Source organism: Pristiophorus japonicus, chromosome 1, assembly GCF_044704955.1.
Source record: "Pristiophorus japonicus isolate sPriJap1 chromosome 1, sPriJap1.hap1, whole genome shotgun sequence".
Taxonomy (NCBI): Eukaryota; Metazoa; Chordata; class Chondrichthyes; family Pristiophoridae; genus Pristiophorus; species Pristiophorus japonicus.
The window spans coordinates 476,734,175-476,749,992 of NC_091977.1; the positions used below are offsets into that span (position 1 = coordinate 476,734,175).

The following is a 15,818-nucleotide window of genomic DNA, read 5'->3' on the forward strand; positions in this document are numbered from 1 at the left end:
CAGCTGCAACATGTTCAGCTGTAAACTGCTCGTCATATTAAGAGCTCTGCCTTCAACGAATTGCCACTTACCACACACATACATACTTCAAAAGAATGCTCACTGCTTCAAGCCGGAGTGCAACCAACTACCTAAGCACGACTTTGCTTTGCTTTGTTTTCTACTGCACTGCTCCGCTCTCCCACCTGTGAATCGAAGGGATGCGACAGAGGTGCCTCTCTTTGGTGATTGTCTGCCTCATGCCTTGTAATCTGCCCGTCCTGTGCACCTGCTGATGTCGCAGCTATTTTTCACAGGCTGGGCCAGTGGCGCAATGGATAACGCGTCTGACTACGGATCAGAAGATTGTAGGTTCGACTCCTACCTGGCTCGAGTATTTTTGCAATCTTTGCATTATGGCTTTGGATGCCACGTAAGCGAACATATTTGGTCAAACTGTCCAGCTCTTAAACTGGGAAGTACCTTCTTAGTGCAGTAGGCAGCACGTCAGTCTCATAATCTGAAGGTCCTGAGTTCAATCCTTAGAAAAGGCATTGATACTTGTAAAGATGTTTTTCCTTCTTTCCATTTCAGCTGCATGCATGCAAAAATCGAGAAGTTTTGCTGCGACAGCACACCAAAGGATTTGATGTCCCTCAGCCTGCGGTGACCTTCAGAAGCAGATGGGCTCACCCACACCTGACACAACTCTTGTGTCTGAACTATTAACTGAGCCAAAAGAACAGTGGAGAATGCAGGCATTGATCCCACTGCCTCACACATGCAAAGTAAGCGCTCTCCCATTTGAGCAAATTCCCCATTCACATCTGGTATTAGCTCCCAGTTTGCATCTGACTCGCCCCTTATCACTTGCCTGCTCGCTTCCACGACCAGCAGAAATCTCCTGCTTCAGGTTGGCCTGCTCCCTGAACACTTTTCATGCTTTGCTCCAATCGACGTTACTGAGCAATAGCAAGCGAGCAAGGGCAGGACTGGAAGCCACGGATATGGTGAAAGACGCCAAGAAGAGCTCGAGCCTGCGGAAGGGAAGCGAGTTGAGCGTAACGTCGCAGCCGCCACGAGCGTGAGGGAGCAAGCGAGAGGCCTGTCTGACTGATGGACAGATGATTCTATTGCCTGAGGCTTTGCCTGAAAGAAAGTGCTGCCTCTTTTCATGCATTGCTGCTCAAAGGCACTCCCTGCTGACACACAGATGCAAGTGTTCAAGCAAAACGGCGAAGGCACTGTCCTGTGCCTCAGCTGCAACATGTTCAGCTGTAAACTGCTCGTCATATTAAGAGCTCTGCCTTCAGCGAATTGCCACTTACCACACACATACATACTTCAAAAGAATGCTCACTGCTTCAAGCCGGAGTGCAACCAACTACCTAAGCACGACTTTGCTTTGCTTTGTTTTCTACTGCACTGCTCCGCTCTCCCACCTGTGAATCGAAGGGATGCGACAGAGGTGCCTCTCTTTGGTGATTGTCTGCCTCATGCCTTGTAATCTGCCCGTCCTGTGCACCTGCTGATGTCGCAGCTATTTTTCACAGACTGGGCCAGTGGCGCAATGGATAACGCGTCTGACTACGGATCAGAAGATTGTAGGTTCGACTCCTACCTGGCTCGAGTATTTTTGCAATCTTTGCATTATGGCTTTGGATGCCACGTAAGCGAACATATTTGGTCAAACTGTCCAGCTCTTAAACTGGGAAGTACCTTCTTAGTGCAGTAGGCAGCACGTCAGTCTCATAATCTGAAGGTCCTGAGTTCAATCCTTAGAAAAGGCATTGATACTTGTAAAGATGTTTTTCCTTCTTTCCATTTCAGCTGCATGCATGCAAAAATCGAGAAGTTTTGCTGCGACAGCACACCAAAGGATTTGATGTCCCTCAGCCTGCGGTGACCTTCAGAAGCAGATGGGCTCACCCACACCTGACACAACTCTTGTGTCTGAACTATTAACTGAGCCAAAAGAACAGTGGAGAATGCAGGCATTGATCCCACTGCCTCACACATGCAAAGTAAGCGCTCTCCCATTTGAGCAAATTCCCCATTCACATCTGGTATTAGCTCCCAGTTTGCATCTGACTCGCCCCTTATCACTTGCCTGCTCGCTTCCACGACCAGCAGAAATCTCCTGCTTCAGGTTGGCCTGCTCCCTGAACACTTTTCATGCTTTGCTCCAATCGACGTTACTGAGCAATAGCAAGCGAGCAAGGGCAGGACTGGAAGCCACGGATATGGTGAAAGACGCCAAGAAGAGCTCGAGCCTGCGGAAGGGAAGCGAGTTGAGCGTAACGTTGCAGCCGCCACGAGCATGAGGGAGCAAGCGAGAGGCCTGTCTGACTGATGGACAGATGATTCTATTGCCTGAGGCTTTGCCTGAAAGAAAGTGCTGCCTCTTTTCATGCATTGCTGCTCAAAGGCACTCCCTGCTGACACACAGATGCAAGTGTTCAAGCAAAACGGCGAAGGCACTGTCCTGTGCCTCAGCTGCAACATGTTCAGCTGTAAACTGCTCGTCATATTAAGAGCTCTGCCTTCAGCGAATTGCCACTTACCACACACATACATACTTCAAAAGAATGCTCACTGCTTCAAGCCGGAGTGCAACCAACTACCTAAGCACGACTTTGCTTTGCTTTGTTTTCTACTGCACTGCTCCGCTCTCCCACCTGTGAATCGAAGGGATGCGACAGAGGTGCCTCTCTTTGGTGATTGTCTGCCTCATGCCTTGTAATCTGCCCGTCCTGTGCACCTGCTGATGTCGCAGCTATTTTTCACAGACTGGGCCAGTGGCGCAATGGATAACGCGTCTGACTACGGATCAGAAGATTGTAGGTTCGACTCCTACCTGGCTCGAGTATTTTTGCAATCTTTGCATTATGGCTTTGGATGCCACGTAAGCGAACATATTTGGTCAAACTGTCCAGCTCTTAAACTGGGAAGTACCTTCTTAGTGCAGTAGGCAGCACGTCAGTCTCATAATCTGAAGGTCCTGAGTTCAATCCTTAGAAAAGGCATTGATACTTGTAAAGATGTTTTTCCTTCTTTCCATTTCAGCTGCATGCATGCAAAAATCGAGAAGTTTTGCTGCGACAGCACACCAAAGGATTTGATGTCCCTCAGCCTGCGGTGACCTTCAGAAGCAGATGGGCTCACCCACACCTGACACAACTCTTGTGTCTGAACTATTAACTGAGCCAAAAGAACAGTGGAGAATGCAGGCATTGATCCCACTGCCTCACACATGCAAAGTAAGCGCTCTCCCATTTGAGCAAATTCCCCATTCACATCTGGTATTAGCTCCCAGTTTGCATCTGACTCGCCCCTTATCACTTGCCTGCTCGCTTCCACGACCAGCAGAAATCTCCTGCTTCAGGTTGGCCTGCTCCCTGAACACTTTTCATGCTTTGCTCCAATCGACGTTACTGAGCAATAGCAAGCGAGCAAGGGCAGGACTGGAAGCCACGGATATGGTGAAAGACGCCAAGAAGAGCTCGAGCCTGCGGAAGGGAAGCGAGTTGAGCGTAACGTCGCAGCCGCCACGAGCGTGAGGGAGCAAGCGAGAGGCCTGTCTGACTGATGGACAGATGATTCTATTGCCTGAGGCTTTGCCTGAAAGAAAGTGCTGCCTCTTTTCATGCATTGCTGCTCAAAGGCACTCCCTGCTGACACACAGATGCAAGTGTTCAAGCAAAACGGCGAAGGCACTGTCCTGTGCCTCAGCTGCAACATGTTCAGCTGTAAACTGCTCGTCATATTAAGAGCTCTGCCTTCAGCGAATTGCCACTTACCACACACATACATACTTCAAAAGAATGCTCACTGCTTCAAGCCGGAGTGCAACCAACTACCTAAGCACGACTTTGCTTTGCTTTGTTTTCTACTGCACTGCTCCGCTCTCCCACCTGTGAATCGAAGGGATGCGACAGAGGTGCCTCTCTTTGGTGATTGTCTGCCTCATGCCTTGTAATCTGCCCGTCCTGTGCACCTGCTGATGTCGCAGCTAGTTTTCACAGACTGGGCCAGTGGCGCAATGGATAACGCGTCTGACTACGGATCAGAAGATTGTAGGTTCGACTCCTACCTGGCTCGAGTATTTTTGCAATCTTTGCATTATGGCTTTGGATGCCACGTAAGCGAACATATTTGGTCAAACTGTCCAGCTCTTAAACTGGGAAGTACCTTCTTAGTGCAGTAGGCAGCACGTCAGTCTCATAATCTGAAGGTCCTGAGTTCAATCCTTAGAAAAGGCATTGATACTTGTAAAGATGTTTTTCCTTCTTTCCATTTCAGCTGCATGCATGCAAAAATCGAGAAGTTTTGCTGCGACAGCACACCAAAGGATTTGATGTCCCTCAGCCTGCGGTGACCTTCAGAAGCAGATGGGCTCACCCACACCTGACACAACTCTTGTGTCTGAACTATTAACTGAGCCAAAAGAACAGTGGAGAATGCAGGCATTGATCCCACTGCCTCACACATGCAAAGTAAGCGCTCTCCCATTTGAGCAAATTCCCCATTCACATCTGGTATTAGCTCCCAGATTGCATCTGACTCGCCCCTTATCACTTGCCTGCTCGCTTCCACGACCAGCAGAAATCTCCTGCTTCAGGTTGGCCTGCTCCCTGAACACTTTTTATGCTTTGCTCCAATCGACGTTACTGAGCAATAGCAGGCGAGCAAGGGCAGGACTGGAAGCCACGGATATGGTGAAAGACGCCAAGAAGAGCTCGAGCCTGCGGAAGGGAAGCGAGTTGAGCGTAACGTCGCAGCCGCCAAGAGCGTGAGGGAGCAAGCGAGAGGCCTGTCTGACTGATGGACAGATGATTCTATTGCCTGAGGCTTTGCCTGAAAGAAAGTGCTGCCTCTTTTCATGCATTGCTGCTCAAAGGCACTCCCTGCTGACACACAGATGCAAGTGTTCAAGCAAAACGGCGAAGGCACTGTCCTGTGCCTCAGCTGCAACATGTTCAGCTGTAAACTGCTCGTCATATTAAGAGCTCTGCCTTCAACGAATTGCCACTTACCACACACATACATACTTCAAAAGAATGCTCACTGCTTCAAGCCGGAGTGCAACCAACTACCTAAGCACGACTTTGCTTTGCTTTGTTTTCTACTGCACTGCTCCGCTCTCCCACCTGTGAATCGAAGGGATGCGACAGAGGTGCCTCTCTTTGGTGATTGTCTGCCTCATGCCTTGTAATCTGCCCGTCCTGTGCACCTGCTGATGTCGCAGCTATTTTTCACAGGCTGGGCCAGTGGCGCAATGGATAACGCGTCTGACTACGGATCAGAAGATTGTAGGTTCGACTCCTACCTGGCTCGAGTATTTTTGCAATCTTTGCATTATGGCTTTGGATGCCACGTAAGCGAACATATTTGGTCAAACTGTCCAGCTCTTAAACTGGGAAGTACCTTCTTAGTGCAGTAGGCAGCACGTCAGTCTCATAATCTGAAGGTCCTGAGTTCAATCCTTAGAAAAGGCATTGATACTTGTAAAGATGTTTTTCCTTCTTTCCATTTCAGCTGCATGCATGCAAAAATCGAGAAGTTTTGCTGCGACAGCACACCAAAGGATTTGATGTCCCTCAGCCTGCGGTGACCTTCAGAAGCAGATGGGCTCACCCACACCTGACACAACTCTTGTGTCTGAACTATTAACTGAGCCAAAAGAACAGTGGAGAATGCAGGCATTGATCCCACTGCCTCACACATGCAAAGTAAGCGCTCTCCCATTTGAGCAAATTCCCCATTCACATCTGGTATTAGCTCCCAGTTTGCATCTGACTCGCCCCTTATCACTTGCCTGCTCGCTTCCACGACCAGCAGAAATCTCCTGCTTCAGGTTGGCCTGCTCCCTGAACACTTTTCATGCTTTGCTCCAATCGACGTTACTGAGCAATAGCAAGCGAGCAAGGGCAGGACTGGAAGCCACGGATATGGTGAAAGACGCCAAGAAGAGCTCGAGCCTGCGGAAGGGAAGCGAGTTGAGCGTAACGTCGCAGCCGCCACGAGCGTGAGGGAGCAAGCGAGAGGCCTGTCTGACTGATGGACAGATGATTCTATTGCCTGAGGCTTTGCCTGAAAGAAAGTGCTGCCTCTTTTCATGCATTGCTGCTCAAAGGCACTCCCTGCTGACACACAGATGCAAGTGTTCAAGCAAAACGGCGAAGGCACTGTCCTGTGCCTCAGCTGCAACATGTTCAGCTGTAAACTGCTCGTCATATTAAGAGCTCTGCCTTCAGCGAATTGCCACTTACCACACACATACATACTTCAAAAGAATGCTCACTGCTTCAAGCCGGAGTGCAACCAACTACCTAAGCACGACTTTGCTTTGCTTTGTTTTCTACTGCACTGCTCCGCTCTCCCACCTGTGAATCGAAGGGATGCGACAGAGGTGCCTCTCTTTGGTGATTGTCTGCCTCATGCCTTGTAATCTGCCCGTCCTGTGCACCTGCTGATGTCGCAGCTAGTTTTCACAGACTGGGCCAGTGGCGCAATGGATAACGCGTCTGACTACGGATCAGAAGATTGTAGGTTCGACTCCTACCTGGCTCGAGTATTTTTGCAATCTTTGCATTATGGCTTTGGATGCCACGTAAGCGAACATATTTGGTCAAACTGTCCAGCTCTTAAACTGGGAAGTACCTTCTTAGTGCAGTAGGCAGCACGTCAGTCTCATAATCTGAAGGTCCTGAGTTCAATCCTTAGAAAAGGCATTGATACTTGTAAAGATGTTTTTCCTTCTTTCCATTTCAGCTGCATGCATGCAAAAATCGAGAAGTTTTGCTGCGACAGCACACCAAAGGATTTGATGTCCCTCAGCCTGCGGTGACCTTCAGAAGCAGATGGGCTCACCCACACCTGACACAACTCTTGTGTCTGAACTATTAACTGAGCCAAAAGAACAGTGGAGAATGCAGGCATTGATCCCACTGCCTCACACATGCAAAGTAAGCGCTCTCCCATTTGAGCAAATTCCCCATTCACATCTGGTATTAGCTCCCAGATTGCATCTGACTCGCCCCTTATCACTTGCCTGCTCGCTTCCACGACCAGCAGAAATCTCCTGCTTCAGGTTGGCCTGCTCCCTGAACACTTTTTATGCTTTGCTCCAATCGACGTTACTGAGCAATAGCAGGCGAGCAAGGGCAGGACTGGAAGCCACGGATATGGTGAAAGACGCCAAGAAGAGCTCGAGCCTGCGGAAGGGAAGCGAGTTGAGCGTAACGTCGCAGCCGCCACGAGCGTGAGGGAGCAAGCGAGAGGCCTGTCTGACTGATGGACAGATGATTCTATTGCCTGAGGCTTTGCCTGAAAGAAAGTGCTGCCTCTTTTCATGCATTGCTGCTCAAAGGCACTCCCTGCTGACACACAGATGCAAGTGTTCAAGCAAAACGGCGAAGGCACTGTCCTGTGCCTCAGCTGCAACATGTTCAGCTGTAAACTGCTCGTCATATTAAGAGCTCTGCCTTCAACGAATTGCCACTTACCACACACATACATACTTCAAAAGAATGCTCACTGCTTCAAGCCGGAGTGCAACCAACTACCTAAGCACGACTTTGCTTTGCTTTGTTTTCTACTGCACTGCTCCGCTCTCCCACCTGTGAATCGAAGGGATGCGACAGAGGTGCCTCTCTTTGGTGATTGTCTGCCTCATGCCTTGTAATCTGCCCGTCCTGTGCACCTGCTGATGTCGCAGCTATTTTTCACAGGCTGGGCCAGTGGCGCAATGGATAACGCGTCTGACTACGGATCAGAAGATTGTAGGTTCGACTCCTACCTGGCTCGAGTATTTTTGCAATCTTTGCATTATGGCTTTGGATGCCACGTAAGCGAACATATTTGGTCAAACTGTCCAGCTCTTAAACTGGGAAGTACCTTCTTAGTGCAGTAGGCAGCACGTCAGTCTCATAATCTGAAGGTCCTGAGTTCAATCCTTAGAAAAGGCATTGATACTTGTAAAGATGTTTTTCCTTCTTTCCATTTCAGCTGCATGCATGCAAAAATCGAGAAGTTTTGCTGCGACAGCACACCAAAGGATTTGATGTCCCTCAGCCTGCGGTGACCTTCAGAAGCAGATGGGCTCACCCACACCTGACACAACTCTTGTGTCTGAACTATTAACTGAGCCAAAAGAACAGTGGAGAATGCAGGCATTGATCCCACTGCCTCACACATGCAAAGTAAGCGCTCTCCCATTTGAGCAAATTCCCCATTCACATCTGGTATTAGCTCCCAGTTTGCATCTGACTCGCCCCTTATCACTTGCCTGCTCGCTTCCACGACCAGCAGAAATCTCCTGCTTCAGGTTGGCCTGCTCCCTGAACACTTTTCATGCTTTGCTCCAATCGACGTTACTGAGCAATAGCAAGCGAGCAAGGGCAGGACTGGAAGCCACGGATATGGTGAAAGACGCCAAGAAGAGCTCGAGCCTGCGGAAGGGAAGCGAGTTGAGCGTAACGTCGCAGCCGCCACGAGCGTGAGGGAGCAAGCGAGAGGCCTGTCTGACTGATGGACAGATGATTCTATTGCCTGAGGCTTTGCCTGAAAGAAAGTGCTGCCTCTTTTCATGCATTGCTGCTCAAAGGCACTCCCTGCTGACACACAGATGCAAGTGTTCAAGCAAAACGGCGAAGGCACTGTCCTGTGCCTCAGCTGCAACATGTTCAGCTGTAAACTGCTCGTCATATTAAGAGCTCTGCCTTCAGCGAATTGCCACTTACCACACACATACATACTTCAAAAGAATGCTCACTGCTTCAAGCCGGAGTGCAACCAACTACCTAAGCACGACTTTGCTTTGCTTTGTTTTCTACTGCACTGCTCCGCTCTCCCACCTGTGAATCGAAGGGATGCGACAGAGGTGCCTCTCTTTGGTGATTGTCTGCCTCATGCCTTGTAATCTGCCCGTCCTGTGCACCTGCTGATGTCGCAGCTATTTTTCACAGGCTGGGCCAGTGGCGCAATGGATAACGCGTCTGACTACGGATCAGAAGATTGTAGGTTCGACTCCTACCTGGCTCGAGTATTTTTGCAATCTTTGCATTATGGCTTTGGATGCCACGTAAGCGAACATATTTGGTCAAACTGTCCAGCTCTTAAACTGGGAAGTACCTTCTTAGTGCAGTAGGCAGCACGTCAGTCTCATAATCTGAAGGTCCTGAGTTCAATCCTTAGAAAAGGCATTGATACTTGTAAAGATGTTTTTCCTTCTTTCCATTTCAGCTGCATGCATGCAAAAATCGAGAAGTTTTGCTGCGACAGCACACCAAAGGATTTGATGTCCCTCAGCCTGCGGTGACCTTCAGAAGCAGATGGGCTCACCCACACCTGACACAACTCTTGTGTCTGAACTATTAACTGAGCCAAAAGAACAGTGGAGAATGCAGGCATTGATCCCACTGCCTCACACATGCAAAGTAAGCGCTCTCCCATTTGAGCAAATTCCCCATTCACATCTGGTATTAGCTCCCAGTTTGCATCTGACTCGCCCCTTATCACTTGCCTGCTCGCTTCCACGACCAGCAGAAATCTCCTGCTTCAGGTTGGCCTGCTCCCTGAACACTTTTCATGCTTTGCTCCAATCGACGTTACTGAGCAATAGCAAGCGAGCAAGGGCAGGACTGGAAGCCACGGATATGGTGAAAGACGCCAAGAAGAGCTCGAGCCTGCGGAAGGGAAGCGAGTTGAGCGTAACGTCGCAGCCGCCACGAGCGTGAGGGAGCAAGCGAGAGGCCTGTCTGACTGATGGACAGATGATTCTATTGCCTGAGGCTTTGCCTGAAAGAAAGTGCTGCCTCTTTTCATGCATTGCTGCTCAAAGGCACTCCCTGCTGACACACAGATGCAAGTGTTCAAGCAAAACGGCGAAGGCACTGTCCTGTGCCTCAGCTGCAACATGTTCAGCTGTAAACTGCTCGTCATATTAAGAGCTCTGCCTTCAGCGAATTGCCACTTACCACACACATACATACTTCAAAAGAATGCTCACTGCTTCAAGCCGGAGTGCAACCAACTACCTAAGCACGACTTTGCTTTGCTTTGTTTTCTACTGCACTGCTCCGCTCTCCCACCTGTGAATCGAAGGGATGCGACAGAGGTGCCTCTCTTTGGTGATTGTCTGCCTCATGCCTTGTAATCTGCCCGTCCTGTGCACCTGCTGATGTCGCAGCTATTTTTCACAGACTGGGCCAGTGGCGCAATGGATAACGCGTCTGACTACGGATCAGAAGATTGTAGGTTCGACTCCTACCTGGCTCGAGTATTTTTGCAATCTTTGCATTATGGCTTTGGATGCCACGTAAGCGAACATATTTGGTCAAACTGTCCAGCTCTTAAACTGGGAAGTACCTTCTTAGTGCAGTAGGCAGCACGTCAGTCTCATAATCTGAAGGTCCTGAGTTCAATCCTTAGAAAAGGCATTGATACTTGTAAAGATGTTTTTCCTTCTTTCCATTTCAGCTGCATGCATGCAAAAATCGAGAAGTTTTGCTGCGACAGCACACCAAAGGATTTGATGTCCCTCAGCCTGCGGTGACCTTCAGAAGCAGATGGGCTCACCCACACCTGACACAACTCTTGTGTCTGAACTATTAACTGAGCCAAAAGAACAGTGGAGAATGCAGGAATTGATCCCACTGCCTCACACATGCAAAGTAAGCGCTCTCCCATTTGAGCAAATTCCCCATTCACATCTGGTATTAGCTCCCAGTTTGCATCTGACTCGCCCCTTATCACTTGCCTCCTCGCTTCCACGACCAGCAGAAATCTCCTGCTTCAGGTTGGCCTGCTCCCTGAACACTTTTCATGCTTTGCTCCAATCGACGTTACTGAGCAATAGCAAGCGAGCAAGGGCAGGACTGGAAGCCACGGATATGGTGAAAGACGCCAAGAAGAGCTCGAGCCTGCGGAAGGGAAGCGAGTTGAGCGTAACGTCGCAGCCGCCACGAGCGTGAGGGAGCAAGCGAGAGGCCTGTCTGACTGATGGACAGATGATTCTATTGCCTGAGGCTTTGCCTGAAAGAAAGTGCTGCCTCTTTTCATGCATTGCTGCTCAAAGGCACTCCCTGCTGACACACAGATGCAAGTGTTCAAGCAAAACGGCGAAGGCACTGTCCTGTGCCTCAGCTGCAACATGTTCAGCTGTAAACTGCTCGTCATATTAAGAGCTCTGCCTTCAGCGAATTGCCACTTACCACACACATACATACTTCAAAAGAATGCTCACTGCTTCAAGCCGGAGTGCAACCAACTACCTAAGCACGACTTTGCATTGCTTTGTTTTCTACTGCACTGCTCCGCTCTCCCACCTGTGAATCGAAGGGATGCGACAGAGGTGCCTCTCTTTGGTGATTGTCTGCCTCATGCCTTGTAATCTGCCCGTCCTGTGCACCTGCTGATGTCGCAGCTATTTTTCACAGACTGGGCCAGTGGCGCAATGGATAACGCGTCTGACTACGGATCAGAAGATTGTAGGTTCGACTCCTACCTGGCTCGAGTATTTTTGCAATCTTTGCATTATGGCTTTGGATGCCACGTAAGCGAACATATTTGGTCAAACTGTCCAGCTCTTAAACTGGGAAGTACCTTCTTAGTGCAGTAGGCAGCACGTCAGTCTCATAATCTGAAGGTCCTGAGTTCAATCCTTAGAAAAGGCATTGATACTTGTAAAGATGTTTTTCCTTCTTTCCATTTCAGCTGCATGCATGCAAAAATCGAGAAGTTTTGCTGCGACAGCACACCAAAGGATTTGATGTCCCTCAGCCTGCGGTGACCTTCAGAAGCAGATGGGCTCACCCACACCTGACACAACTCTTGTGTCTGAACTATTAACTGAGCCAAAAGAACAGTGGAGAATGCAGGCATTGATCCCACTGCCTCACACATGCAAAGTAAGCGCTCTCCCATTTGAGCAAATTCCCCATTCACATCTGGTATTAGCTCCCAGATTGCATCTGACTCGCCCCTTATCACTTGCCTGCTCGCTTCCACGACCAGCAGAAATCTCCTGCTTCAGGTTGGCCTGCTCCCTGAACACTTTTCATGCTTTGCTCCAATCGACGTTACTGAGCAATAGCAAGCGAGCAAGGGCAGGACTGGAAGCCACGGATATGGTGAAAGACGCCAAGAAGAGCTCGAGCCTGCGGAAGGGAAGCGAGTTGAGCGTAACGTCGCAGCCGCCACGAGCGTGAGGGAGCAAGCGAGAGGCCTGTCTGACTGATGGACAGATGATTCTATTGCCTGAGGCTTTGCCTGAAAGAAAGTGCTGCCTCTTTTCATGCATTGCTGCTCAAAGGCACTCCCTGCTGACACACAGATGCAAGTGTTCAAGCAAAACGGCGAAGGCACTGTCCTGTGCCTCAGCTGCAACATGTTCAGCTGTAAACTGCTCGTCATATTAAGAGCTCTGCCTTCAGCGAATTGCCACTTACCACACACATACATACTTCAAAAGAATGCTCACTGCTTCAAGCCGGAGTGCAACCAACTACCTAAGCACGACTTTGCTTTGCTTTGTTTTCTACTGCACTGCTCCGCTCTCCCACCTGTGAATCGAAGGGATGCGACAGAGGTGCCTCTCTTTGGTGATTGTCTGCCTCATGCCTTGTAATCTGCCCGTCCTGTGCACCTGCTGATGTCGCAGCTATTTTTCACAGGCTGGGCCAGTGGCGCAATGGATAACGCGTCTGACTACGGATCAGAAGATTGTAGGTTCGACTCCTACCTGGCTCGAGTATTTTTGCAATCTTTGCATTATGGCTTTGGATGCCACGTAAGCGAACATATTTGGTCAAACTGTCCAGCTCTTAAACTGGGAAGTACCTTCTTAGTGCAGTAGGCAGCACGTCAGTCTCATAATCTGAAGGTCCTGAGTTCAATCCTTAGAAAAGGCATTGATACTTGTAAAGATGTTTTTCCTTCTTTCCATTTCAGCTGCATGCATGCAAAAATCGAGAAGTTTTGCTGCGACAGCACACCAAAGGATTTGATGTCCCTCAGCCTGCGGTGACCTTCAGAAGCAGATGGGCTCACCCACACCTGACACAACTCTTGTGTCTGAACTATTAACTGAGCCAAAAGAACAGTGGAGAATGCAGGCATTGATCCCACTGCCTCACACATGCAAAGTAAGCGCTCTCCCATTTGAGCAAATTCCCCATTCACATCTGGTATTAGCTCCCAGTTTGCATCTGACTCGCCCCTTATCACTTGCCTGCTCGCTTCCACGACCAGCAGAAATCTCCTGCTTCAGGTTGGCCTGCTCCCTGAACACTTTTCATGCTTTGCTCCAATCGACGTTACTGAGCAATAGCAAGCGAGCAAGGGCAGGACTGGAAGCCACGGATATGGTGAAAGACGCCAAGAAGAGCTTGAGCCTGCGGAAGGGAAGCGAGTTGAGCGTAACGTCGCAGCCGCCATGAGCGTGAGGGAGCAAGCGAGAGGCCTGTCTGACTGATGGACAGATGATTCTATTGCCTGAGGCTTTGCCTGAAAGAAAGTGCTGCCTCTTTTCATGCATTGCTGCTCAAAGGCACTCCCTGCTGACACACAGATGCAAGTGTTCAAGCAAAACGGCGAAGGCACTGTCCTGTGCCTCAGCTGCAACATGTTCAGCTGTAAACTGCTCGTCATATTAAGAGCTCTGCCTTCAACGAATTGCCACTTACCACACACATACATACTTCAAAAGAATGCTCACTGCTTCAAGCCGGAGTGCAACCAACTACCTAAGCACGACTTTGCTTTGCTTTGTTTTCGACTGCACTGCTCCGCTCTCCCACCTGTGAATCGAAGGGATGCGACAGAGGTGCCTCTCTTTGGTGATTGTCTGCCTCATGCCTTGGAATCTGCCCGTCCTGTGCACCTGCTGATGTCGCAGCTATTTTTCACAGACTGGGCCAGTGGCGCAATGGATAACGCATCTGACTACGGATCAGAAGATTGTAGGTTCGACTCCTACCTGGCTCGAGTATTTTTGCAATCTTTGCATTATGGCTTTGGATGCCACGTAAGCGAACATATTTGGTCAAACTGTCCAGCTCTTAAACTGGGAAGTACCTTCTTAGTGCAGTAGGCAGCACGTCAGTCTCATAATCTGAAGGTCCTGAGTTCAATCCTTAGAAAAGGCATTGATACTTGTAAAGATGTTTTTCCTTCTTTCCATTTCAGCTGCATGCATGCAAAAATCGAGAAGTTTTGCTGCGACAGCACACCAAAGGATTTGATGTCCCTCAGCCTGCGGTGACCTTCAGAAGCAGATGGGCTCACCCACACCTGACACAACTCTTGTGTCTGAACTATTAACTGAGCCAAAAGAACAGTGGAGAATGCAGGCATTGATCCCACTGCCTCACACATGCAAAGTAAGCGCTCTCCCATTTGAGCAAATTCCCCATTCACATCTGGTATTAGCTCCCAGATTGCATCTGACTCGCCCCTTATCACTTGCCTGCTCGCTTCCACGACCAGCAGAAATCTCCTGCTTCAGGTTGGCCTGCTCCCTGAACACTTTTCATGCTTTGCTCCAATCGACGTTACTGAGCAATAGCAAGCGAGCAAGGGCAGGACTGGAAGCCACGGATATGGTGAAAGACGCCAAGAAGAGCTCGAGCCTGCGGAAGGGAAGCGAGTTGAGCGTAACGTCGCAGCCGCCACGAGCGTGAGGGAGCAAGCGAGAGGCCTGTCTGACTGATGGACAGATGATTCTATTGCCTGAGGCTTTGCCTGAAAGAAAGTGCTGCCTCTTTTCATGCATTGCTGCTCAAAGGCACTCCCTGCTGACACACAGATGCAAGTGTTCAAGCAAAACGGCGAAGGCACTGTCCTGTGCCTCAGCTGCAACATGTTCAGCTGTAAACTGCTCGTCATATTAAGAGCTCTGCCTTCAGCGAATTGCCACTTACCACACACATACATACTTCAAAAGAATGCTCACTGCTTCAAGCCGGAGTGCAACCAACTACCTAAGCACGACTATGCTTTGCTTTGTTTTCTACTGCACTGCTCCGCTCTCCCACCTGTGAATCGAAGGGATGCGACAGAGGTGCCTCTCTTTGGTGATTGTCTGCCTCATGCCTTGTAATCTGCCCGTCCTGTGCACCTGCTGATGTCGCAGCTATTTTTCACAGGCTGGGCCAGTGGCGCAATGGATAACGCGTCTGACTACGGATCAGAAGATTGTAGGTTCGACTCCTACCTGGCTCGAGTATTTTTGCAATCTTTGCATTATGGCTTTGGATGCCACGTAAGCGAACATATTTGGTCAAACTGTCCAGCTCTTAAACTGGGAAGTACCTTCTTAGTGCAGTAGGCAGCACGTCAGTCTCATAATCTGAAGGTCCTGAGTTCAATCCTTAGAAAAGGCATTGATACTTGTAAAGATGTTTTTCCTTCTTTCCATTTCAGCTGCATGCATGCAAAAATCGAGAAGTTTTGCTGCGACAGCACACCAAAGGATTTGATGTCCCTCAGCCTGCGGTGACCTTCAGAAGCAGATGGGCTCACCCACACCTGACACAACTCTTGTGTCTGAACTATTAACTGAGCCAAAAGAACAGTGGAGAATGCAGGCATTGATCCCACTGCCTCACACATGCAAAGTAAGCGCTCTCCCATTTGAGCAAATTCCCCATTCACATCTGGTATTAGCTCCCAGTTTGCATCTGACTCGCCCCTTATCACTTGCCTGCTCGCTTCCACGACCAGCAGAAATCTCCTGCTTCAGGTTGGCCTGCTCCCTGAACACTTTTCATGCTTTGCTCCAATCGACGTTACTGAGCAATAGCAAGCGAGCAAGGGCAGGACTGGAAGCCACGGAT

General features: G+C 49.5%; 13 non-coding genes across 13 annotated transcripts; all 13 read left to right on the forward strand.

Moving 5' to 3' along the window:
- Positions 1 to 299: 299 nt before the first annotated feature.
- On the forward strand, positions 300 to 372 carry trnar-acg (transfer RNA arginine (anticodon ACG)). The gene has a single exon. It is a non-coding gene; the product is annotated as a tRNA-Arg (tRNA).
- A 1,163-nt stretch (positions 373 to 1,535) lies between these two features.
- trnar-acg (transfer RNA arginine (anticodon ACG)) lies at positions 1,536 to 1,608 on the forward strand. Its single transcript has one exon. It is a non-coding gene; the product is annotated as a tRNA-Arg (tRNA).
- A 1,163-nt stretch (positions 1,609 to 2,771) lies between these two features.
- On the forward strand, positions 2,772 to 2,844 carry trnar-acg (transfer RNA arginine (anticodon ACG)). The gene has a single exon. It is a non-coding gene; the product is annotated as a tRNA-Arg (tRNA).
- Positions 2,845 to 4,007: 1,163 nt separating this feature from the next.
- trnar-acg (transfer RNA arginine (anticodon ACG)) lies at positions 4,008 to 4,080 on the forward strand. The gene has a single exon. It is a non-coding gene; the product is annotated as a tRNA-Arg (tRNA).
- A 1,163-nt stretch (positions 4,081 to 5,243) lies between these two features.
- trnar-acg (transfer RNA arginine (anticodon ACG)) lies at positions 5,244 to 5,316 on the forward strand. Its single transcript has one exon. It is a non-coding gene; the product is annotated as a tRNA-Arg (tRNA).
- Positions 5,317 to 6,479: 1,163 nt separating this feature from the next.
- trnar-acg (transfer RNA arginine (anticodon ACG)) lies at positions 6,480 to 6,552 on the forward strand. The gene has a single exon. It is a non-coding gene; the product is annotated as a tRNA-Arg (tRNA).
- Positions 6,553 to 7,715: 1,163 nt separating this feature from the next.
- On the forward strand, positions 7,716 to 7,788 carry trnar-acg (transfer RNA arginine (anticodon ACG)). The gene has a single exon. It is a non-coding gene; the product is annotated as a tRNA-Arg (tRNA).
- A 1,163-nt stretch (positions 7,789 to 8,951) lies between these two features.
- trnar-acg (transfer RNA arginine (anticodon ACG)) lies at positions 8,952 to 9,024 on the forward strand. The gene has a single exon. It is a non-coding gene; the product is annotated as a tRNA-Arg (tRNA).
- A 1,163-nt stretch (positions 9,025 to 10,187) lies between these two features.
- Positions 10,188 to 10,260, forward strand: trnar-acg (transfer RNA arginine (anticodon ACG)). Its single transcript has one exon. It is a non-coding gene; the product is annotated as a tRNA-Arg (tRNA).
- Positions 10,261 to 11,423: 1,163 nt separating this feature from the next.
- On the forward strand, positions 11,424 to 11,496 carry trnar-acg (transfer RNA arginine (anticodon ACG)). Its single transcript has one exon. It is a non-coding gene; the product is annotated as a tRNA-Arg (tRNA).
- A 1,163-nt stretch (positions 11,497 to 12,659) lies between these two features.
- Positions 12,660 to 12,732, forward strand: trnar-acg (transfer RNA arginine (anticodon ACG)). The gene has a single exon. It is a non-coding gene; the product is annotated as a tRNA-Arg (tRNA).
- Positions 12,733 to 13,895: 1,163 nt separating this feature from the next.
- Positions 13,896 to 13,968, forward strand: trnar-acg (transfer RNA arginine (anticodon ACG)). The gene has a single exon. It is a non-coding gene; the product is annotated as a tRNA-Arg (tRNA).
- A 1,163-nt stretch (positions 13,969 to 15,131) lies between these two features.
- On the forward strand, positions 15,132 to 15,204 carry trnar-acg (transfer RNA arginine (anticodon ACG)). Its single transcript has one exon. It is a non-coding gene; the product is annotated as a tRNA-Arg (tRNA).
- Positions 15,205 to 15,818: the final 614 nt, after the last annotated feature.